Below are 27,368 nucleotides of genomic sequence, written 5' to 3' on the forward strand. Positions count from 1 at the left end.
TGAAAATAAAAATAAATATCCAAATTTGTTGCAACAGAGAGGGAAAAAAATTTTGAGTATGGAATATGGAAATCTAGGCATTTACAGGGCATATGACCTGTCATTGGCTGGTTTAAGTGGCCACTTTACACACTGTGTACGTTCACCATTCTGACTATGTTTAAACGTCCACATTTTCTTAACTCTTCCATCTGTCGACTTTTTATAAAAGTCAAAGAGCTGAAACCTTTATTATGTAGGTGAGATTCGTCTGGCTGAACCAATTCACCTACTAGGCAATGCCTGAAAACAATTTTCCAATTTTATACTTCTGCTTTATCGAAATAATCAAGAGAGGGGTGCTGCGTTGGTTTGGACATGCAGAGCGAATGGACAGCGAAAGAACGGCTAAAAATATCTACCATGCAAATGTTGATGGATGCAGAAAACGAAGACGACCGAGAAAGACATGGCACGATCAAGTCCATCAAATACTTGAAGATTGACATGTTAAAAGTAGGAATAATCGGCGTGCGTGCATGAGAAGAAGTATGAATGTAGAGGAAGCGAGATCTGTATGCCAAGAAGAGTGTTATGGCGTTCTATCCTATCTGCCTACCCCTACGGGAAAACGGCGTGATGGTTTGTTTTATTTGTTGTTTGTTACCTCTGCTTTTACCAGTTAGTTAATTCAACAATATTTTGAGTATGTCCAAATTTAGATCTAAATAACTCCCTAGGGAGGAAATCTAGCTGGTCTGCAAACATTTGGACATACTCAAAACGTTGTTTAAAATAAATAAATTGATTAATGATACATAATATGCTAAGACCGGTGGCTGGCAACATCTATATATACAGTTGTATTTATTCCATACACCCGCATACATTGTTACTAATTTAACTTACCACTCGTGACCTTTATTATGCACTGTAGTAAAATGTACCTAGTCACTTTCAATGGCCAATACATAACCAGTTCCCAGGCATTCATTCGTTGGGGCAATTCAGCCAAGCAGCTCACTTCATAATGGTGGCGATCATTTATATTTTTACTTAATTTTATCACCAATATCCCGAAGATTGGTCTGAAAAGGAAAACATACGCGTAAGAGACCATGGCCCTCGCTAAAAGAAATGCGGTAAAGCTTAAATGCACACAGCGATCCATAGAAAGATCCACGCTCGGTATACAAGCCTAAAAGAAATGAGAAAATTAGGAACAACACCAGAAAAGCGGATATCATGGATCCCGTAGTAGACTGGAGCAGAAATGGGCGGGACATGTTGCGAAACAAGACCCCACAAGATGGACCCTTAAAATTTTAAGATGGAGACTTTGGGAGAATGAGAGGCGTCGGAAGACCTAACAAAAGATGGCCCGACGACAAAGCCGCTGTGGGGGGTAAAAATTAGCTGCTTGCAGCAACCGACCGAAAGAAATTGAAGAATATGGAAGAAAAAGCTTTCGCAACCGAAACGAATTTAATTTAATTTTTTTTTTTTTAATTTTATTTATTTCGAATACAAACAGATGTACAGGTTAAATGAATATTTAAAAAAATAAAAATATTTAAAATGTTTACATATTAGGGCTTGCCATCCAATTATATGTATTCACTAAATAATACTGTAATAAAGCGACGACGGCTTGAAGTTTAAACTATATAAATAATAAATATACTATATATTAAAAAAGGATAAATATGGACAAAACAAGGAGGTAATGGAAAGGAAAAGAAGGAAATTGATAAGGAGTGGTAAAGGATGATTGAAGGAAAGTGAGAGTGGAAAATTGCATTTGATTTAATGATCAAACGAATTATGAATGAAGAGCATGAATCAAGCCTATTAATTATCTTCTGTACATCTTGTATGGAGTGTTAAATATATCAAGACTATTCATTTTTTTGTTAAATGTTTCACATATACGAGGGATTGTAGAATGTTTCCGATGATTAGTTTTAAATTTACGAATATAGAAAATATCGAAAATATACGAATGAATTATTGGGGAATATGGAGACGACCTGTCGTTCACTTTACACACCGTGAAACATTCACCGTTCTGCCTAATGTGTGTGATTTCATACTTATAATTTTGGAAGTTGCGTATTATATATGATGATAATATGATGCTGCGAAAATAATTGAAAATAATCACGACTTTTGGTCACAGAGGATTCTCAATTCAAATACCTATTTCCACTGTCCATAAGGGCAATGAGTAAATTCACATCATACTATTACTATCAATAAGTGGAAAATGGAGGTGGGTTGCGCACGGATTGATGGTTGGGTCAGGCCAAATAGGTAAAAAATGATTTTTATTTGTAGTGATGGTTATAGGATAATTATTGTTCAAGTGAAATTTTGTTGACTTTGTATTTAGGTCATGTATTAAAACTGTGTAAAATGTTTCCTTCTGCTTGGGACACCCCAGTGAGAAAACCTTGTTTTAAATAAATAAAAAATAAAGGTAAAAATTTAAATATATCTAGTCAAAACATGCGTCCCTTCACTTGACGCTTTCTCATAGACGACATCTGTTTTATCTATCTAATGATTATTTACTTCGTCTCCTTTGAAATATTAATCTGTTTAGATGAAATTTTAAGAGGGTTAAATTCTAATATTGGTCTACAAACATTTAAACATACTCAAATATTGTTAATTTTATTTATAGAGTACATTCCTTCGCATGTGAAATTCCTAAATTGCCTTACATTTCCAACCTCGTATGGTATTGGGGCTCTTTGGATCCCCGGAGTTTTGGGACCGTTTTGCACTGATTTTCTCAAATTAATTTTAGAAGCGATTGTAATTATTAAATGACTACTTCATGGTTACTTTGTCTGCCTCGGTTGTATGGAGTCGAACTCATGATGATTGTGGCCATGATCGTAAATAATACGTAACTAGTTTCTTTTTTTTAAGTAAAAGGATGTAACTGACGTTGCGTGCGTTGTTCTAATCGCGTAATATATCAAATCTACCAGATCATACATGTTCAATACTAATAAATTTATTTCCGTATCAATTGCATCCTTATTCTGAATTTTTTTTGGACTTATATGAAGTTAACACTATGACTGAGAAGCAGGGCCCCGATTACGGAAGTTTACAGAGTTATTTCATTTAAATTATTTATTGACAATTCTTGATGGAATTCCATTGTAATGATGTAATAACTTATATTTACATATAAGTTATTAATTTTAAAAATACTTGGTACACTTCCACTTATTTATTTTGACCAATTAGCGCTTTCACCCTCTAATGGGCATCTTCAGACTGGGCATCTTCAGACTGAGCATCTTCAGACTGAGCATGTTCAGACTAGTCTGAAGATGCCCATTAGAGGGTGAAAGCGCTAATTGGTCAAAATAAATAAGTGGAAGTGTACCAAGTATTTTTTAAATTAATAACTTATATGTAAATATAAGTTATGACATCATAACAGAGTTATCTTCAACTGTCAATAAAATAAAATCGAATTTTATGTACGAAAATGTGCAGTTTTTTTTTCAGCAACCCGTAATGAAAAATGTTTAAAGAAAGTAATTATATAAGTATTTAATTTTTCATAGCGAAAATTCGCTTGTATTTTATAGACAATTGAGGATAACTTTGTAATCGGGGCCCAATTACACCAAAACAAGTTAGGTTAAATGTGAAATAATGTACATTTTACACCACAGCAAAAATTCACCCGGCCCGATAAAAAAAACATAGAGCGTATTGACTTTTATTTTATTTATTAATTGGCAGATAAACGCACCAACTTGTGCACCTAAAGATTTTTTTTCCGGAACTTAAGAAATAAAACGGAAAAAGAAAAAAAAATAGTATGAACCCACCCTTATTTTACCGGGTCGGGTGAATTGGCACGATATATGTGAAATGGGCCAATGGGTTGCATGATAAAAGTAGCATAAAACAACCCAATTTGCACATTTTCTCGTAAATGCAACAATTTTAATTTTACGTTTTGTGGTGCAACTGGCCCTAAGACATACATATATTTTTGCATTGGTTTTTAAGTCACTTTATAGATTGTTCTTCAAATTCTTACAGATTTTATTGTACCTTTACGCCAAATAAGCGTTTATAAATAAAAAAAAACAAAATATATCGATGGTTTAAGAAACGTATCGTAAGTGTAAATTTGATTTTTTAATTACAGTGTTTTCTAGCGTAATTTGTTTTCATCTGCGAATAAATAATAATACAGTATTGCAACCCAGTAAACAAATTTATTTCTTCATAATATTTGAATTTATTTCGAGTTACCAAATGTGAAAAATTCAGAACATTTTTTCACACTTAGGTGTTTTTCTTAAGACCCATCGGTATTTCAATTAACTAGCTTGCTTAGTAACAAAAAAAAAAAATTTTTTTTACTAATATATTTCTGACAATTAATGTAAACTAAAGCTTCCAACTGACTGAAACATGCAAAAATAATAACAGTTTATATAATTATGTGGACACAAATAATATAGATTTTTCTAAGTATATGTATTTTGTATCCTATAAACACCAGTTACTCAAGTTTTTCTATTATTTTGAAGTACCTGCGGATCAAATCATTTAAAAAACAACGTTTTTCGATATTTTTCATCACTTCAATAAATGTATTCACTACACGGTTACTATTGTCAATTATTGGCGTTATATAACGCTAACCTTGTCAAAGGATTACGACATTAATTTATTTTTTATTTTTTTATAATTGAACAATTAGACACCTGGACAGACATGCATATATATATTGCATACAAGATTTATAATATTGGTAGACCCATTACCCTTTATAGTTGTTCACAGCATGCAATGAGTTACAAATAGTAATTTAATTTAAAAAATAAATAATATAAAGGCTTACAAAAACACGAAACAATAAAATAAGAAAATGGATTTGAAAAAAGCACTAAACGGCGCAGGGAAAATTGGCTCAACACTTAATATGAAAGCAGATCAATAGTTAATAAATTGCCTTTGAAATTAATTTATCATTCATGAATATTATCAAAACGAGATCAAAACTTTAGCGATACATAAGATATAAATATATTTGTATCGACCATATGAACAAGTGGAATATTTTGCTACCTTATTTTGTATGGCCGTTTTTTAATTGTGCAATGGTCTCATTCGCTTATAAAAATAATCATAATTGTCTAAGTCGGTTTATTGCGAGCAAAAAAGAGAATGCCTCAAGCGATAGAAAAATAAATGTCTAACTTATTATCTATCAAAGAGTTGGCATATTATAAAGTGTGCTAAACGTATTATGTACTTATTCACGTACCCTTTCTAATTTTATTTTCGCAATATCCTATCTGATTTACCTATGACTTATATTAATTTTTATAACAAGTTGCAGTTTAAACATTATAATAAAGGCCATCTTCGCAGCGTAGAAATTATAATATATCGTTAATGTGCATTTTGAATAGTTTCGAGTATAACTTTTGACTGTGCCTTAATAAAAACCAATATTTAACTATTTTTCAATACTCACTGTTCGATTTACAGTTAACATGACCTTAGTTAAAAAGAGCTGATAAGGACCGCTGAGAGTGAAAAGGTAGATGCTGATTTAACCGCAATCCATCCCGAATTGAAACTAGAAGAAAAATTGGCAGATCTACGAGGTTTATAAATCCCAAGCGTAAAGCAAACATCACGCAAAATCAAGAAGTAATTTATTTATTACTTTGGTTTTTTCAATTACTTGCCTTACCTGACAAGTCTGTACGAGTATGATGCATTGACTTCTGGCCCTTAGGTTCAGATTAGGAAAAATGTGTTTTTGCACGAGAATAGACAAAAAAACATATTAGTCATATTATTTTACACGGAAAATCACAAAATTATTGCTTCAAATATAATTTTAATAACTATTTAGGCTTTGAAAATTGCGATCTCACCGGAAATCGTACTCGAAACCACCGAGGCCGCTGTAATATGTAAATGGATTATAGATAACTCGATAAAAAATATGAATCCCAAATGCGAAATTTCTGAAGATTATAAATAAATACCAAATACTTCGAAGTCAAGATTTGATATTTTATCATTTTTTTCTATTTGTTTGATGCGTTTTTTCAACGCAATATATAATATTAACCTGATTAATTCAGATAAAATTACGGCGCACAAATATCCCGTGTAATTGGTTTCTGCGCCATGACGTTTCAATAGAAATTTCCCACTCGTCACAATACGCTTTACGGCCGCTCGCGGTGTTTTTTTTTTTTTTTTTTTTTTTTTTTTATACGCCTCCACTCGTTTGCGAGTGATTTTGGCTCTTAGAAACAAGAAAAAGAAATTTAAAGAATATACGCTTCAGTGAACGACAAAAAAAAACCCATACCCACGAAAAAATATAATATAATGTGAGGTAGTTAAAATCAGTATGAAAGAGTTGTGACAATAAAATATTATTACTGTATAAAGTAAACGTAAACATAAAATGAAATTTCGGGCCAAAAGTAAAGAGGGACATTCAATTAGACTTATTAATTAAATTATGCAAATAATATTTAACAAATTCAAATATTTTTATTATTTGTCCTTAGGAATTTAGTCAGAAGTAAATAAGTATCCAAATCATTCTGGGCTAGTAAAAATTTTACGTTAAGAGGGAACGTATTATATTCTTCACATATATTTTGAAGGAATTCACTTCTTTCGAAGAGGGGACAGTCAAAAAACAGATGATCTAATGTCTCATCGTCGTTTTCACAAAGACACATTGCCGAAGTAAAGACACCTATTCTCGATAAATGCGAGGCAACGAGACAATGTCCTATTCTCATTCTTGATATTAAAGAGATGTTCAATTTTGATTGCTTTTCGATTTCAAACCATGGTGTAACGGGGATGGAGCATTGAATACTCTTATAAAACAACCCAGTCGAGGAATTCTGCCAGAAAATTGTCCACTCAGATCTGATTTTATTAATTATAGTTGGTACACAATCGTCAGTAGGACGACTAAAGGAGTGCGGGATGCTTCCATGAAGGCATGCTTCCTTTGCTAGGTGATCAACTCTTTCATTTCCAGAAATTCCGATATGCGAAGGAATCCAACATAAGGTCACCTTGAAATTTCTCTCGAACGCAAAAAATATAAGATATTTCATTTCACAAATTAGTCCATCATTACTACCATAAATTCCAGATTTCAACTTTTTGATCAGACTTAGGGAATCAGTAAATATTATTGACATAGGAATCTCAAGGTGTATAACTTCCATTAAAGCCTCTTTTAGTGCAATGCACTCGGCAGTAAAAACTGAGGAATCGGAAGGCAGTATGAAAAGTCTACTTAATTGAAAAGTTGGAATATAAAATGCCGCACCACAACCTTGGGCTGTTTTAGATCCATCAGTAAATATAAATGTGGAACCAGGCCATTTTTCTTCTATATTCGCCAAGAATGTTTGGTTATTACCTTGGTGATTCAATCGAGCAAATGATTTATCAATACTTATATGTTCTTCTATTTGAGAGGAAAATATTAGTGCTTTAAATGGAGTAGAAAATATTGGCAAGTTGTCCCTGGGGTAAATTGTAAATACTGACTGAATATACTGCATGGACGAACACAATAAAGGAATAGATCTGCGAGCGTTTGTTTCATTTGTCATCTTTTGAGTTAGAATTGACAAGGATTTTATCAAAGGATGATCCTCAAATTCAATTCGTTTCAAAACAAATTTTATTGCAAGATATTTCCTGCGCAGCAACAATGGCATTTCACCAGTTTCTACCTGTAGAGATACAATAGGTGAGGACCTCATCGCTCCTAAAATTAAACGTAAACTCTTTGACTGAATTTGGTCTAATTTTTTCAATTGATATTTTGGCAAAGGGTCAAAAAAATAACTGCCATAATCGAGATGACTACGAATCAATGCTTTATACAACATTTTTAAGGTCGACGGGTGAGCCCCCCACCACACTCGAGACACGGCTCGAAGAATGTTAAGGTTCCTCTCGCACTTTGCGACAACCTCTTCTATGTGTATATTCCATGATAATTTCCTATGGATAGTCATACCCAAGAATTTCACTGACTGCTTAATTGGGATCGGTATTTCCTGAAGTTTGATGCATATATCCGGTATTTTATGTTTATTGGAAAATATTACTAATTGACTTTTTGAGGGAGCAACTTCTAAATAATTACTGCTCAGCCACAACTCTAGATAATGCATTATTGTCTCCATTTCGATCGCACCCTGCGTTATGTTTTTATGGTGGAGATAAATAACAAAATCGTCAGCATATTGTAAAATTTTACTCATACTTGGGAGGGAACTATGTAGGTCTATAGTATATATGTTAAACAGCAAAGGGCTAAGAACTGAGCCTTGTGGTAGGCCCTTATAAACAGTACGCATAATCTTACCAGTAGGGGTTTCAACTACTAGCTCTCTCTGGGAAAGCATATTGAATATTATACGTGATAATTTTTTTGGAATACCTGACGTACAAAGCTTTCTTTCTAGAAAAGGGAGGTTAACGTTGTCATATGCACTTGCTATGTCTACAAAACACGCAATAGTGCACATTTGTGATGTCTTTGCAGATTGTATATCCACGTATAGTAAAGCAATGTTATCTAGACAAGACTTTGCTTTCCTGAAGCCGAACTGAGTGTAGGGAAGGAGGCGTTCAGTTTCAACATGCCATTCTACTCGAGCCTTTATCATGTATTCTAGAATTTTCAGCATACAACAAGATAACGCAATAGGGCGATATGAAGAGCCTTTTGATGAACACTTACCAGGTTTCAAAATTGGAATAATAAGTTGTTGTCTCCATTTTATTGGGACCACAGAAGAATCGAGAACATTATTATATAATTTGAGAAGTTCAACGCGAAAGGAATGTGGGAAGTGTCTTATCATTTGATAAGAAATAAGATCTATACCAGGAGTAGAGTCTCGTGCATGACTGATAGCTAAAGACATTTCTTCCAGAGTAAATCTCTGAGAAAGCCAACTTGGTGACACAACTTTTTGTGCTTCCGAAAATACTTCACATTTTTGAGGAACGTACGGGGGAGCTAGTTTATTTACAAAATCTTCAATCCAATCAGTAGAAGAGCTAGACAATGATGATAAGCATCCTTTGAATCGACGTACAGCACTCCAAATTTGAGAAACAGGTGTTTCTGGTGAGAGTGAGGAACAAAACTCACGCCAACCTTGACGTTTTTTGCGCTGAAGAGTTCTTTTAGCTAATGCTTGAAGTCTTTTTAGTTCTAAAAAATTACCCAAAGACATGTTATACCTATACTCACGCATCGCTTTTTTCCTATCAGAAACTATTGAAGTACACTCATCGTCCCACCATGGGGGACACTTAACTTGCTTACGTTTTGCCGTTTTCTTGGGGATAAGTTTATCTGCAACTGAGTACACTTCATTAGTTATAAATGATAGCATTGAGTTTGTATCTTCGAGTTCAAAAAAAGGAAAGCTAACCGCTTCCAAGGCAGTTTCAAAATCTTTCCAATCAACCTGTCTCAGATCGTAACCTCTTGGCTGCCGGTTCAGATAAATTGAGTGTAAGGTTCGTTCGAAAGCAAGAATAATTGGAAAATGGTCACTTGAGTGTGAGTCGTCTAAAACCGACCATTTAATTAATCCCGCTAAGTCCGACGTGCAAATAGATAGGTCGACTGCGTTTTGATTCTGTGTGGGGGGGGCAAGACGGGTAGGTGACCCATCGTTAATTATGCATAAGTTAAGGCTATTCGTAAAGTCTAAGATAGCTCTACCACTAGAATCTGAAGAATTACATCCCCATGAAATTGAATGGGCGTTAAAATCCCCCAAAAGAATAAACGAAGATGAGAGCTTTGTAGTAATAGAATCGAAGTACGAACTATCAAAATGCATTTTTGGAGGGATATATATAGAAACAAAAGAGATTCCCGATATATCTATTGCAACAACTTGGTAATTTATGTGTGTTGGTATGGTGATGTGAGTAAACGGAATTTCTGATTTGATCAATAATGCTGTTCCCCCTCTACCATCAAGACGATCGTGTCGAACCGTCTTATAGCCAGGGATATTAAAAGTGAAATTTGGTGGAAGCCATGTTTCTGAAATTGCAGCTATGTCAACATTATGTTCTTGAAGTAATGATATAATTTCGGATTTGTTTGAAACAGCACTTCTGCTGTTCCATTGTAAAATAGTAAATTGTTTTGAGTTAAGTATCCACTTCACCGCCATTTTTAATATTATAAATTAGAGAGTTAATTATAGGAATAAATGAAGCAGCGTTGGACGGTTGATATGAATTAGGATTTGATATCAAAGTAAGTAGAAGTTTAGCAATAGAATCAATTAGACTAGAAATATTTGATGGAACAAGTTCTGATGATGTTGAATTCGATGAATTGTTTTGGGAATAAGCATTATTTTGAAGAGCACAGCCATCCGCAGGATTGGACGCCTGTCCATTCCGATAAGAGAGAAGTGATTCATGTTCCTTTGAATTCCATGCCTGAACATGTCTTGAATTTACAGCAGTAGACTTTATAGGAGGCGAAACCATTGTGATGGGAGTTGAAACGCGTTTAATATTTTTGGAAGTTTTTTCCGCATAGCTAATGGTAGATGTGGGATGTAAATTGGAAGCTTCCTTGTACGTCACATTACCAGCGGCCATTGTATGCTTTATATTCTTTTGTCGAGTCAGTTCTGGGCATGAAAAACTAGAGGCACTGTGCGAGCCATTGCAATTTACGCATTTAATGTTTTCAGTCTGGCATACTTCTCCGAGGTGAGATTCCCCACATTTGTAACACCTAGGGATCGATCGGCATTGTGTTTTCGTGTGGCCAAAGCGGCAACATTGAAAACATAAAATAGTTGGAAAAATATATTGCTCCACTTTTAAAGAATTATGAAACAAATAAACGTTATTGGGTAATGTTTGCCCCTCGAAAGTCAAAACAATCGACTGAGATGGTTTCCATGTCACAGTTTCACAAGATTTATCTTTATAATTAAGACGTCGAGCCTTAATTACCTTACCACATCCATAAGGGACCTCGATTGACTCAATAATTTCTTCAATTGTAAGATCTGTAGACACACTTTTTACAATTCCTAATTTGGTTACTTTAAATGACGGTACATAGGCTTTCAGGGAGTTAGTAACGACAAAGTTTGATGTTAAAAAATTGTTTGCTGCAACGGCAGTCTTAAATGTCAAGGAAATTTTAAATTTGTTTTCCACTCTCACACCTCCTAATATAATGTTACTAATTTTGTTGGTATATAAAAGTTTACCAAAAGTGATAGGATGAAGGGGTTTTGAAGATTCTTGGTATTGAACGAACACCAAGAATGGGCCAGAAGCATTATCCGAATAGGTAAACGATGGAGAGGAAAGGTCGGGAGCAGGGAAAGGAAGTTTGCATGGTTGCAAATCAGGGGAACTGGGTGCCCTAGGTCTTTTTCTATGCTCAAGATCAGGAGGATCCCCAGGATCCTCCATACTTAAGCCTAAAACAACGAAATGCGAAAAAGAACGCAGTCACAGAAATTAAATAAAAATAAATAATAATAAAAAATCGAAAACTTGTCAAACGCTCCTCCCTCGATGTCGAGTTATAACTTGACTAATCCAGTACAATGCACCGAAGAAATATTGTTATTCACACAAAATTGTACGCGCTGATAACAAAACACACAACCGTCCACTGTCGATGCTACGAGACAACTTCGCTCGCGGTGTTCGATGCTTCATAAAACGTTTCGTTTGAGCTCGTTTGTACAGCGTTCATGCTGTGAGGAATGACGCCATATGCTCTAAGAAAACGCACATTCAGTTGTTTGCACCCAACTCAATATTGGAATAATTGAAATTTCAGTATTTCTCGCCACTCATAAAGCGCGTAAAAATTACTTTGGTGCTAGTTTTTTTTTCTGTAATATCATTCCGTATAGTAATAGTAGATTTTATTTTTAGGCTTTCTTTTGATATGTGAAAATCTACGAAGTTTGTTAGTAATAAAAATATTAATTTAATGTAATATGTATATAAACCTAATATATTTTTAACATCACTTTTTTAATAAGTTCGAAACAAATTGTGAATTTTATTGGAAATAAACAAATTGATATTTATTATATGTACTTTATTTACGGCTTGATACTAAATTTAATTGATAAAATTGAGGAAAAATTAAATACTGGATAAATAAACATTAAAAAATCCAAGCAAACCTCTGTACATTGTTAAAACAGTAAAAAATAAATAAAATAATAATATTGTGCATATATTTATTGGGAACAGACACACAGTTTATAGTGACACAACCAGGAATGACCCATACCTGTGAACTTGCCCCGACTCGCTAAAAAAACCGTGTTGAGTCGGAGCACTTGCAATGCTCATTCAATAATATTGTTTATTTTATATATTTAACTTTTTATACATAATGTAAATTTTAGATTGGCGGGCTTAATGCCAAATCGCAATTTCTTCCAACCAACCAATAAATAAAAAAAATCTAGATTTTCAAATTGTCTTATAATGTCTATTAGATACTAGTCAATCTTGCCAAAAAAGTACTTAAACAAAAATCAGTACCCATTTATAGGTTCATTAAAAACATTTTTTTTTCTATAAAAATGTATATGTTGTTATTTTTCTGAATACTGTAAGAATATTACATTTTTTATGTTTCTAGATAAATAACTAATACTTAATTACGTTCATTCTCTAATTAGTTTAAGAAGTGCGAAATGAAATTGAAATAGCGTTAATTTGCGTAATGGTTTCTTCGTGGGAATGTTCACCTATTAAGTTAACTATAATAAACTTTTAGCAACACTTCGTGACAGTCCTAATACGTCTAGTATTCTGACGTTCTTCACATACAATCGTTTTACGAATATTGAGATACAAAAAAAATAGCGAACGAAGGCGTTTAAAAGCCTACACACATCTTTTGGAACACAGTTTACCTACTAAGTATGGAATATAGTTTGTTCATGAAAACCTAGTTCGCTTTTATCATTTAAATATAATATATACTAGGTACTTGCTATGCCCAAATTTTTATTTTATTTATTGTCTAGCTTTTATTGTATAATTTAGAACCTTCACGAAGAAAACTTTGCACCTATGCTAGGGTCAAAGCACCAGTAAATGACCATTGGTTAATAAAACACAATATAATAAGAATTGCTACATGTGTCCAGTCAAAAACTTTTAACACTAGAAACTATGACAAAAGCAGTAGGCGGACACATCTTTTGGTAAGAAACAAATCTATCAGTTTTGAACTGTGAGTTGTCAAAAGGTAATAGTGCGTCTTCCCGTTATTGTTCTGAAATTGATAGTGTTTTTATAAGGAAAGGTGTGGTAAGTGTTTTATTTCATGCTATTTCTTATGCAATTCTTTGAATATATCCATATTCTAATGTGTTAGGATGTTTTATAATGTTATGATGTAACTAAATCTGAGAATTATTTTTACTGGGGTAGTAGTGGTCATTCACTGGTGATTCTGCTATTTTTTTAAAGTAATATTAATTATAATTGTAATACTCGTATTTCAATAAAAAAGTAAAAGTACTTAGAAAAAATAATGTGTTTTTTATTATTTTCTTTTATTTTGTACGCTTAAATAATGAAATTTATACCTTTAATGTGGATTTCACTACAAGCTGAATCTTAAACGGTCATTCATTGGTGCTTTGACCCTACACATTAATAAATTTTTATTTCATCATCATTCCCTTTCCCCACTTAATGGTGCATATGGCACTGCATTGGTATACCAATCGCAGTGTATCTTGACCTTTTTTTTTTTTTTACACGAAGATAAGATGATCAGTCTTACGCTTCGGGTATCAGTCCAGGTACTCTGAAATATTCTAGTGTAAAAACACCTTTTTTAAAAATAAATATTTCGTGTCAACCCTGTCGGGAATCGAACCCCAGACCCCTTGCATGGTTGGCAAACGCGCTGACCACTACGTCACGAGGCGTACAATTTGTATTTACGATGACTATATTATATTTTAAATTTGTTTTCTAAAATACTGCTTGAAATATTGATTACTCTAATTTTTTTTATGTGTATATGCATTTTTTTTAAATACTTTTATTTGTATAAATAAAACAAGGACCATATTAACAGTGGCACAGCGTAAACTAAGTATATTTATTTATTTATTATATACGCCCAGAGGGCTTTATATGACAGGTACAAAATTTAAATTCAAGCTTTTCGTGGTATACCAAGTAAATATTAGTTACAGTTTTTAAGTATAAAAATACATTATGCTTTATTAAATATTTACTATACATTTATAAAGATAAAATACTACTTAAAAGTAGGCAGGTACAAAAGTGAATGTGTTTAATAAAATTATAACAGTTTTCGGCAAAAAAAATAAGTTTGCAGTCGGTATGATTTAACTAAATGTTTCGAAAAAAAATATTTGACATATCATTATCATCATCATTATTTTTTAATTCGTAGCAGTTAACAGTTTTTCTTGCAAATTAAGGTACGTTTGTCAACAAGAGAATGAATAACTATTGATATTAAGCAGTTTCCTTTATTTTGGTCTTTGGTTTTAATTCAGTTGTACATTATTAGCTTTGCTTGTGGCGTTATCTTATATTTACTTTTCATAATTTTGGTGCGTAACTGTATTTTAAGTAGCTAGATATTTACCTAAGTAGTTGTTGGTTAATTTTACTTTTGAACTTATCTGCAAGTCCCGACTGGGATTTTATTTCTAGCAAGTCGAGACATGAATATGAAATAATTCCGTAAGAATTTATTGTAAACTGGCGAACCCGACAGACATTGTCCTGCCCGAACGTTGGCTTGCTAGCTATTAGCTTGAAAAAATACTTTTCATTGAAAAGTAGGTACCTAGGTACTTGTTTATGGTTAAATTCCAAAACATAAAATTATTAATTTTCAAATATAGAATTATTTTTGCAAATGTCAAACTCGGCTCTTCTTACCAACATATTGCACTTTATTCATGAATGCAATTCTCAAAAATGTATTGAATGTCAGTTAATGTTATTTTAGTATTACCAAAAATCCTGTAAAAAGAAATAAATGGGAAGAAATTATAAGAAGTTTAAAGAAAGCATCTGATTGGGATCCATAAAAAACGAATATTGTTTGTAAACATTCAAAAACAAACTTTGTTTAAATACAAAAAAAAACAACATCCTTCCATTTTTTATGCATTCTTGTCGAATGCAACCCTGGTAGGTCAAAAAAAAAAATATTTTTGCTCCTAACTTTTTTTTTATCGATTAGATTGAAAATTTTAATATCTATGAACACGCGCAGCGCAAAGATCTACATTTTGCTGAAAACCGCACGTAAATCGGTTAAGCCGTTTAGGGGGAGTACAGTGACATCACACGTACAGAAGAATTATATGCATAAAGATATCAGTAATAATGTTTTTCAATACAATTAATTATAAGCATTACGTCAAACGAATTGTGTCTCATGAAATTACAAATAAATTTTATAAATAAAATAAAAACGTATCTAGTTTAAAACCACTTATATTTGACCTTCAAAACACGTGCTAGTTTTTGATAAAATTACATTCCTGTCAATAAATGTTTTAATTTCAACAGTTCTTTTATTATTAATGTTTAAAGTATTAACTTTGTGGTCAAATATTTTACTAAATGTTGTGAAGGTGTTTAGTAGGTTTTTACATGTTGGTTTAATTGGTATCCTGACGAAGAGACGGGTACGTCTCGAAACCGGTAGACATTTAAAAGTCGGTAAGTGGTTATGTACATATATTTAGTAACATTTAGTAAAATATTGGACCACAAATTCAATGCTTTAAACTTGAAATATCAATGATATTTTATCAGCGGGTATGATTTAAGTTTATTTATCCACTTATATTTATTTTGTTTCCTCATGCAATGAGCTTTAGTAAAGTCGTTAAAAACATATGATTTTTTAAGGTACTCAGAATTTTCCCAAGAACGCGAAATAAATGCCTTACTTGTGCAGTCTTGAAATCAGTATAATATTTTATTTTATTTTATCGGAATAAACGGCACTTAGTGCCTTTTACATATTAGTTACAAATACAATTAAATATACATACATGTAAGCAAAAGTAATACAGAGCATTTAAAACAATATTATTAATTAAGAAAGTCTAAGAAATATAAACTATATAAAAGAATAAAATATTACCAGTTATAGAATTATCGATAAAAAAAGATAATTTGGTATTTGAAATACTTTGAACCATTTAAAAAAAAAAAACCAAGAAAACAATTTTGAATAACATTAAAATATATATATATATATATGTATTATTATTGAAAACTAATATTTAGGTAAATAGTTTATGTTTATGTATAAAAATATATAATGATGTAAAAAAAGTGATAAAGAGAAATATTTTTTACTTATAAATATGTTTTATCTTAAAGTTTGTTTTTTTAAAATAACGCTTAACACATTAATTCTTATGATATTTTCATTTGTAGGTATTTGGAAAAAATATTGTAATTCGTACGTTGTATAAGCAATAAAAAAAACCGAAAATTTACTAACATTCATTAAAACGTTTGACCACAAAGTTAATGCTTTAAACATTAATAATACATTTAATTAATAAATAATAATTTTAAAAAATCTCAACGTATTTTTACCACAGTCAAATTATCGTGGATTTAAATATATGAAATTAGCTGATAATCGATTTTTTAATTGAAACCTGGATATCTAATTTATTTTAACCACATCCGTGATACGTGATATGCTTTATTTATTTAAATACTTTATCTACATATAAGGGCGGATATATTGCCTTAAGGCAATTTTTCCTCCCTACCTCCACAGTTTGATTTGAGAAAATAAATAGTAAATATAAACGTATTGCGATTACATTTATATTGTGATTTTTTATCAAATACAGCTCCCCTTTTTAAAATGTAATACAATTTTGATGACGTTCGTCTGGAATTTTCTATTTCTAGAAGGGTATCTTTCCAGCTAGAAGGCAGAAAGGGGTTGTAATTTATCCACCTGTCAGATACGACGTAATCTTTCTAACCCCTCCATTACCTGTGAAGGTAGTCATCAGTATCTAATCAGATTATCCGGTACACGGTATACCTGATTGAACTGTTCGTCATGTGCCGGTAGCCAGCATGATTAGTGATCAGCCCATCAGATCTTCCCACATGGCGTAATACCGTGGGTCCGGCATTCAATTTTACAAGGTCTTAAAATAAAGTATAATCTTCATACAGTATATTTTTATTTACTAAAAATTAAACACTTTGTAATTTTTACCACATTAGAGTTTAATGTATTATAACACAACTAGTTTCAGGTATTCTGGATTACCCATCATCAGGTGTAAATATACTAAAATAAAGTGTTTTCTACGGCCGCGAGAGCGGTTCAGAATAGTACCGCAGGGTAATATTGTTCGATAAAATTTGAAACATAAAGTCAGTAGCACGTGTTCTGTCAAAAGTTTAATTTAGATATTGTTCAAATACTGATTTCTTAAATCTCTCTTTTTTAAAGATTCGAAGTTATAATTGTTTCTGCACCTTTCATTGTTAGATAAAAAAATATTATTAAAAACGTTATTTCCCTTTTTCCTTATATTTTTGTATTTTCGAAACTTATGACCATTGTAGCATATTGTCTATATACCTAAAATATAAAACTGTTTTTTTGTAATATTTTTCCCAGTATCTTACATAAAAAACACACACAAATATATATTTTTAACCAGAATTAGAGAAATTGGGTAGTGAAGGGTTAATTAAATTAATACTGAAATTATATGTTTTTACGGGAATTATGAATTGGATAAGTGAATCTTGTAAATTTGTATTTAGATAATTTATTGTGTTTTTTTATTATTTTTATTCAGATAACAAATATACGTATACAATCGGGTTGTGGTCCTGTGGCTAGTGTCTCGGACTCACGGACCAAAGGTCTGTGGTTCGAATCCCACTCTACCCCAACTTGATTCCATTTTCTAATAGTGAGTTATTTACAACTCGTTGAAAATGGCCCTCAAAATGAAATATTTGGGTAAATCATAAGAACGCAAATATTTCTTTTAAAAAAAATAAAATATTACTACTAAATACAATTTTTATATTAATTAAATACATATATTTACATTAACGTTTCCCATTACGTAAAAGAAAAGAAAAACATTCTTGTGTACATAATGGGGAGTTACGTCTTCAATGGTTTGTTCATTTAATTATTAATTATTAATATTTTTAGGATAACATATAAATTACAAAAACATTACATAAACTGTGTTTTTTATTCGTGCTACACAAAGAAGAATTATAAATATAACCACTTCTTTCTTATATATATTGAATTCCTGATTGCACTTTTTATTTACTTTGTTCATTTTATTCAAAAAAAATATTCCTCTGTAAGTATAATGATGTTGTGCTGTTGTTGTTTTTAATTTGGGAATTAAGATATTACCACCTGTTCTAGGTCGCGTACTTACATTTTGTGACCTAGAAACACGACTATTTATTTTGTCTTTATGTATTTGAAGCAAACAATTCTTTTTTCTAATTAGTAAAATAATCAGTACATAATTTGTAACACCTTTATGTGTGGGCCCCACTAAGTTATAAATACTTGAATCAAATTTAACACGCTTAACATCAATCTTAAATTTTCATAGCATCTCGAAAAAATATATCATCGTGTCATCAAATCGTAAGATAAAAATACAAATTGCAAAAAAAATTGAGAGTATTTTTGAAGATTACTTTTTTGTGTTCTGAAATTTTTTGTCTTAATATTGTATACTTAAATATTGTATACTTAAATTCTTATATTGTATACTTAAATAAACTGGCAAATCATATACCTATATAAAATACGAAAATTAATTATGTGTTTTGACAATTTACCCGTCTGTTTCAGTAACTGAAAGTAATAATGTTTCTAGCTCCTGAGTATTTTTTCTGTTTCTTTTAGCCACTGTATTCAATATTTTTTTGTCTATCAATCGTTTTCAGCTAAAATAACTGAAACCGGATACATTTAATAAATTTAACTATAACGTCATTAAAAATTATGTATTTGTCTTATCACAATTATTGTCTACTCTGAATGCCTGTTAAAATTATTATCGTTTTGATGGTGTCATTATTTAATCTATAACACATTATTTAAACGAATTCAATGTACACGTATATGTTTATAAATATGTATAAACCACTTTAATTTAGAGTTATACTTCGACCGGTTTCGAGGTTACAACCTCATCGTCAGGAATTAAACTAACTTATAATTTTGATGTTTTTTTGTTGATATTTCTTGATAAAACTCCATAGTTAATGATTATGATAAAATTATGTAAACTTCCCTGTCAAAAATCACGTATTGTCCTAACTTTATCTGTTAAAATGTGTATTTCCCACTCTGTTGTATTTTGCCATGTGTTCTTTTCCACCTTTTAAATAATAAAAGCTTAATCCCAATTTCGGTCCAAAAACTCCCAAAAATGAACTGTTTAGCAAGCTAGTTGTAAATATTTATGTTCCTGTCCCCTGTTAAAATACTTATTTGATCTTATCTCCAAAATATGTTAAGAATAGTATAAAAACTGTAAATGTTGTAAACAATTCACCAGTCTTGAAGATGCCTACTAAGGCGAAAGCGCTCGTTGGTCAAAATATTAAAAAGTAAAACTAAACCAAGAAGTTTCATTGATAAGTTTATTTATAATTTTATCATAATCATTAACTGATAATTACTCGCGTTGCTATTTATATTATAAAATATTGTATGAAAGGGACAGAAAGATGAAAAAAAGAGAGAGAAAGAAGATAAAATGAATCATAACGGGAACATTTTTTAAAGAGGACTCGAAGTTAAATTTAATTGATTATTTATTATTTGAAGTTTTTGATTAATGGCTTTACTAATTTATAATCGCTCTAAATTGTCCGAACGAAAACCATTTTTATTGACATTCAAAATTTCTACACCCGTTTCTTGATTAAAATCATGGTTTTCGGATATAAGATGACTTGCGAGTTTAACTCTTAATTAAAGTGGTGTATCCAAATTTATAAACATGTAAGTGTAAAATGTCATACCACAAAGTGAAAAATGTTTTTGATAACAATAATGAATTCAATGTAGTCCGACAGTTCACAGAGCTCACCTCGTTTGTCCGCTAATGACAATTTCGCCCAGCGCAGCGGTGTTGTATTGCAATAATAACCGCTAACAACATTCATAACGTAATATAGATTTTAAAATGGCGCCCCGAACCAAAATTGTAACCACTTAACAAACAAGTGACTTCCTCTAGTCTGCCCGTCTGCCGTGTCTTCCGGATTATTGTGGAGCGTTTCCACAGCTCGTGTACTTTTTTTATTTTTCTCTTACACAAAACAACGTGGAAATAAAGAGACGGAAATATAGGTGGCGGTGTTTTCACACACTTTTGGTCTAACGCCTACGCGTGATATAACTTACTTAAACACTAGTTTTATTTACTCTATTAGCGGAATAGAAATCATTTGCATCATCAGACATACTATGCCGGGTTCAATTCCTAGTAAGATTTCAGAAATATATGTTTTAAGGCCGGGCTGACGTGTGATGTGATTACTACTGTAATTGGGCCTTTTGGCCTGTTTTGGTGTTAGAAGATTTAACATAATAATTATTCCCTTCACTCGACGATTCATAGGATGCTGCGATGGTATCTACTCCAAACGTAGCATATCTCAATAAAAAAATGTACATTTTAAGCAAGATGATCAGCATTACGCTAAGACGGTAAAAATTTGTCGTGGTGTAAAATAACTCATATACACGGTTTTTCCGGGCCAGACCGCGAAACTTCAGAAGAACATTCCTCATGGTAAGCTTTAAAAAAAATCATTATGAAATTTTTCCAGTCATTTAAAAAAATAAATATATATATATATATATATATATATATATATATATATATATATATATGTATATGTAATCTCAAAATGTAGTAAATCCTTCATTTCTCGGACAAGCAGTCCCTCCACAAACCCCTACCCATTTCCTACCCAGCCGCTTCCCTTGTCCGCGTCTGGTGCGTATCGCTTCGTTAGTCCAATAAGTTTACATCTCTATTTTTTTGTAGGGGAGGGGTAGGGGTTTGCGGAAGGGATGCTAGTGCGAGAAATTAAAGATTTACTCCATTTTGAGATTATAAAAATTTTCACAATGACTTATTTGAAATTTTTTATTAGGATATTTTTCAAAGCTTACTGTGAGGAATGTTCCTCTGAAGTTTCGCGGTCTGACCCTGAAAAACCGTGTATAAGAACGCATCTGTTGTAAAAAATCACTGTCGTTACATATTTGTCTTTTTTAAAGTAGTTTCGGCCATTTTGAAGCAATTAGTTTCAAAAAATTACTCCGGGGATCTGTTTTGCGTAGAGCTGTCACCCGTTTGGCTGTGTAAAATTACTACCTCAAAATTATAATTATAATAACAAGTTGGTTTTTTTAAAAATATTTTTGTGGTTTGTAATATATCGTATTGGAAAAATAACAGCTTTTTATATTGCAATTCCCTGACCATAAAAATTTGTACCACTTTTTTTTATATAGACTTTCAAAAAGAAAAAAAAACAAGAAAAATAAATAGGTAAACGTTTTCAGACTGTGAATAACATCATTCAAAAAGATAAAAAGTTCAAAAACTCTACTAAATTTATGTTCAGGGATTAAAGGTTCAACGTGCCAGTCCAGGGAAAATTAAATATTTCAGTGTGAAAAAAAACTTGATTTATAAGTCAAACCTTGCGCAATAAGAATTTATGCATAGTAGGGAAATACTCCAACCAGTAGACAATTCGGCGAGCTAAGAAGACTTTGTAACAATATTTTGTTGGCTAGATTTTCACATTCCCTAATATTTTTTGTTACATATTTTTTTAATATTTTATTTTTTTGTAATTTCTTTATTTTTGTTTTAATAAATATATTAATATTCTTAATATAATTTATAATATATATAATTATTATTTATAATATGTTTAGTATAATTTATAATTTAGTTCACATGCATGGGTCGTTCCTGATTGTGTCACTATAAACTGTGTCTCTGTCTCGTATAAATGTATGTAAAATGTTATTAATAAATTAATAAATATATGTATGTAGCTTTAAAACTAAGCCAAAAAGTATTTTTTTTTAAATATATATATATCGTGTTATTAGCGCTATGATTTCTTAAAGTTTTGTACTTACTTTTGAAATAACTCCGCGTGTGACCTCAGAGGTTCTCTTCCGCTTATTCTCGATCAGTTCCGCCCATTGATCCATTGACTGCAAGCAAACTGGAAATCTTCCATAACTCTCGTGCCATCGGTAGATTCATATGAACCAGTGACGTCGTTCAAAGTAGTTCGTTTTTAGTAAAATATGTATTTTTATTTTTTCAACAGGAAACTTTGCCGTACAATTTAATGCGCCAATTTTAACCGCGCGCAAGAAAACAGTTATTGTATCCGATTTCCCATAGGGCTTAAGTTCCTCATTTACGTGTCAAATTATATTGTTCACTACCTACTTTATACATTAAGCACTTATTATTATTTTTTTTGTATCGCAAGTAAATTATATATACTATTTTTTGCCAATAAACGACGTATTTCGGTACTGAAACTAAATTCCTTCATCTTGGTTGAAATAAAATTTAAATGGTAATTTATTTGTCTCCGTTGAGACATCGGTCCATTCAGATTGTTACGAATTTATTTGCTGTGGAATCGTGAAAATAATGCACTTACCAACTGTTTTGATTTTTTTTTTTTTTATTCGTTTTTAAACGGTGTTGTTTTACCTTTTCATGCTGAATTAATATTATTCTGCGGTCTACATTGTCATAATAATATTATAGAGTGTTGAAATCAAATTACAACTATTCACACTATTTTTAAAAATAAATATTATTTTTATCTAGAATTAGAAAGCGCGCGAATTCCGAAACGTTTTTTTGAGATGTGTCAATGTTCGTTTTGATGCTTTTTGCGCGGTAAATTCCAGCCGCGTCCGTGCCTTGATTCAATTTATATTCCGTAAATGCTCGATTAAATATTATACCAAATTATTATATATCAATCACTGCCGGTTAGATATTTTTAAACATATTTATCCGAAATATGTTTCGTGCAAAATTATACAAAACCTTTGTTTACCTTTTAAAACTCTGCTGAAAATTCCTTTGCAAACAGTGCTGTAACGTTGCTTTAGACTAACAAAAGACGAGATATTTTGAAATTGTATTTAAAAATAGAGATTTAAAATATACTGTTTCAGCATATATTTTCCATAATTTATAAAAAAATATAATTTAGGCCTGTTGTAGCAAAATACGACTTCATTATTTTTTTTTAATAAGAGATATATCAAGTCTTGTATTCTATGTATACTGATGTGACATCATATGACAACATAGCGGCCTCCGTGGTGTAATGATTACGTTTCCGGGTTCGATTCTCGGCAAGAACACAAAAAGTAAATGGGATATTTCTCATGCCTGGGTGTTCTGTGCTATAATTCACAATCGTACTTGGGCCTCATGGCTATTGTCGTGAAAGAAAATGACAATTAAATCTTATTTTTTCTTAATATACAACAAATGAAAATACGTTCATCTCAAGTGCGCTCAAGTGATTATATTGTTATAAAAGTACTGAAATAAACTAAATTATATTTGTAATTGATTAAAATTGTTTTTAGAAAAAAGGTCCATCTCATCATGTTACATCAGTGGTTCATCTAACTATTTCCTATCTTGAGCCATCAGCCATTGTATATTGTTTTTTAAAGTAATAAGTATTAATATTTTGTATTATATCCAGCAGGAGATTATTGTAAATGTTTAGTTTTGTATTACTACAGAGGAAGAGAATATTTTAGAGAAGGAAATATGGAAGTTTAGGCATTAACAGGGCTCATAACCCGCCAATGACTGGTTTAAATAACCACTTTACACACTGTAACATTCACTATTTTATGAAATATGGATACTGAAACTTGGGCAAAATGATGAATGTTACTATTTCTAAAATGGCCACTTAAACCAGCCATTGACGGGTCACGAGCCATGTAAATGCCTTCCATATTTCCTTTTTTTTTTTAATGTTCTTCATATCTGTTGTGATTTATGTTAGCATAACGTACAACTTGATTAAATCGGCTTGTCCGAGGCAGAGGTCCGAGGTTCGAACGCCACTCTACTCCAACTTGATTTCTATTTTCCAATGGTAAGTTATTGACAACCCGGTAAAAATGGATATTGAAATATTTGGATAAATAATAAGAACGGTAATTCGTAAAAAAAACATTTTTTTAAACTATCATTTACTTTCTTACATGATTTTATACACTTTCTAAACTCAGGAACATTACCTTAAAATAAATTTAGCGCGTATTATTACTTAACCTTGAAAATCGGCGTTTTCACGCTAAATTAAAGGTATATTACTAAACATGAGGTAAGTATATTCGTAATTAATTTATTATTATATTGATAGTTTTTATTCGTTCGTAATGGCTCCCCGATAAATATTTTAGCTGACTGTCCTCAAAAGCGTTCAAACGGAACTCCACTTCCTTTATTTGTTGAATTTTGCTAGCACAATGTATGTAATAATTTATTGGAAACGGAACGGGTTCCTCGTGGTCGTGGAATCGAAGTAATTGATTTATTCATGACTGATCGTCCGCCATATTTGTTCGATGGGCTGTAATCACACACGAATACTCAGCTTGTCGGTAAAGGATTCCAAGCGTTTATGAATTCTGTTCAACTCAACTATGGCGTTGTATAGAAATACTTAAATGGTATCTAATACACAAGTAACAGTAATGCATTTTTGAATCCAGTGGTAGCAGAATCGTGTATGAAATTTACTATTATACAGACAAACAACCCATCACGCCGTTCCCCATGGGGTAAGGCAAAGAGTATATGACGCCACTTAAGGCTGCCTTTGCGTACAAACCTCGTTTCCTCTGGATTTTTTTCATTCGTGACCTTTGACATATCGATTTTCAAGTATTCGGTGAATTTGGTCGTGCCATGTCGTCATCGTTTTCTTCATCCATCAACATTGATGTCGTAAATCCTTTTAGCCATTCTTTTGCTATCCGTTCTCTCTACATGTCCAAACCAACGCAGAACCCCTTTCTTGATTCTGTTGGTAATGCATGTCTCAGCCTTACATAGTTCACGGATCACGACATTTATGCACCTATCATACATCGCTTTACCACACATTCGCCTAAGAGATCGCATTTCGTCAGCATTTAACCTAATTTCACAATTATTTTTTCAACTGCTTACTTCGCTCCCATACATTAGGGTTAGCTCCTTTCTTGGTTTTGTCCATGTTTGTCTCAGTTTTACATAATGCACGGGTCTTCGCATTTGTGCACCTATCGTACATAATTTTACCGCACAATCGCATTAGAGATCGCTTTTCGATAGCACATATATAGACAATATTTTGAGTTTGTCAATTTTTGCAGACAAGTACTGGATTCAACTCCCTAGGGAGCTGTTAATATTAACATATTACAACAGAGATGAATAACGTTTTAGTGAAGGCAATATAGAAGTCTAGGCATCTACAGGCCGGCTTGTCAGCGTGTTTATATTTTCTTTGGTAATTAAGCAGCAAAATATAAATTTTACCATCATTATTTCTTTTCCGCACCTAATGGTGCATAGGGCACTGCATTCGTACACCAATCGTAGTGTATTTTGATCATTTTTGTTACATGAAGGTAAAATGATCAGTCTTTCGCTACAGGTACCAGTCCAGGGATTATGGAATATCAAGTGAAAAAACGCACTTCTAAATAAATATTTCATATCAACCATGTCGGGAATCGAACCCGAGACCTCGTGCATGGTAGGCAAACGCGCTGACCATTACACCACGAGGCTGACAGAATATGAATATTAGGTATTAAATAAAATTTAAATTACAAAATATAGAACGACGTAAGTGGTAAATAATTGTAAAAAAAACTTTTTTTAATACAGGGTTTTTTAACCTAAATTTAATATTTATGCTTTCTTTTGTCGTGTAATTAGATATTTCATTGTTTTTTCATAATTTTTTGAATAGTGGAATTTCGGTTCTGTCGGCCTCGTGGAGTAGTGGTCAGCGCGTTTGCCTACCACGCAAGAGTTCGATGCCCGACATGTTTGACTTGGAATATTTATTTAAAAAGACGTTTTTACACTAGAATATGTCATAGTCTCTGCGCTGGTACCCGAAGCCTTAGACTGATCATCTTACCTTCGTGTAACAGAAATGATCAAGATAACCGGCGGTTGGCGTACCAGTCCAGTGCCCTGTGCACCATTAGGTGTGGAAAGGGAATGATGATGATATTAGAATTTAGGTTGCATTAATATAATTTGGCATAAAATCCACATATGCATTTTGAACAATTTTGAACCTGTAGTTAGAAGCCTTTCTTGTCATGTGTGTACATGAGTATGATTCTCTGAAAAAAACTAAATTTATTCTCTTGGGAACGGGAAGATTAACAAATGATTCTAATTGATTTCTGTAATTTGTTCAATAATAGTGGACATCATCAAAATACCGCTAATAAATAAAGGGCTTTTCTTATAAATCTAGTATAAAATTACGCCTAGGCATAGGTAGTTTCTACCATTTTCCATTATAGTAAGGATGGTATCCGTATTTTTTCGCTTACCGGGTTTATTCGTAAGGCTCTAAATAATGTATTTATAAATATAAAATAAATAAAAATTAAATTACTAAATTAATTTTTGTTTATCATGGCTTAATTTAAAAAAAAGTACTTTATTCCGAAAGAAAGAATGCTAAGTCTTATTCCAGAATACAGTCAATTTTGATTTGTGTAATCGTATATTACCGTCAATTATTTTTTGAAATGGCTGAAGTCGAAAATAAATAAAAAATACTTTTATTTTATTAATGTACACAGTGCAAATGCCTTTTATAAATATAAACAAATACACTGAACATAACAGTGTTATTTAAATTTATTTCAACAGAGAGGGAATTTTTTTTTAGAAGGGAATATGGAAGTCTTGGCATTTACAGGGCTTATGACCTGTCATTGGCTGGTTTAAGTGGCCACCAGTGTTATATTACAAATTTATGAAATAATATAAAAACAATATAGTTATACATATTCCACAGTTGTTTTATACATTGTACTATATTATAATATCATACTATACATCATACTTAACATGCTTAGGAAAATAAATAAAAAAGACAACGCAGTAAAT

General features: G+C 31.8%; 1 protein-coding gene and 1 long non-coding RNA gene across 2 annotated transcripts in view; one reads left to right on the top strand and one right to left on the bottom strand.

Annotated features, from left to right (window-relative positions):
- Src42A (Tyrosine-protein kinase Src42A) overlaps window positions 1-27,368 on the top strand; it is a 203,849-nt gene that overhangs the window by 18,014 nt on the left and 158,467 nt on the right. The window lies entirely within an intron of this gene.
- Window positions 989-11,728, bottom strand: LOC148280544 (uncharacterized). The gene is made up of 2 exons (XR_015822569.1): window positions 11,602-11,728; window positions 989-1,067 (listed from the first exon to the last, which is right to left on the bottom strand). It is a non-coding gene; the product is annotated as an uncharacterized LOC148280544 (long non-coding RNA).

Source organism: Micrasema longulum, unplaced genomic scaffold (genome assembly GCF_059751315.1).
Source record: "Micrasema longulum isolate JH-2025_06_02 unplaced genomic scaffold, ASM5975131v1 h1tg000570l, whole genome shotgun sequence".
Taxonomy (NCBI): domain Eukaryota; kingdom Metazoa; phylum Arthropoda; class Insecta; order Trichoptera; family Brachycentridae; genus Micrasema; species Micrasema longulum.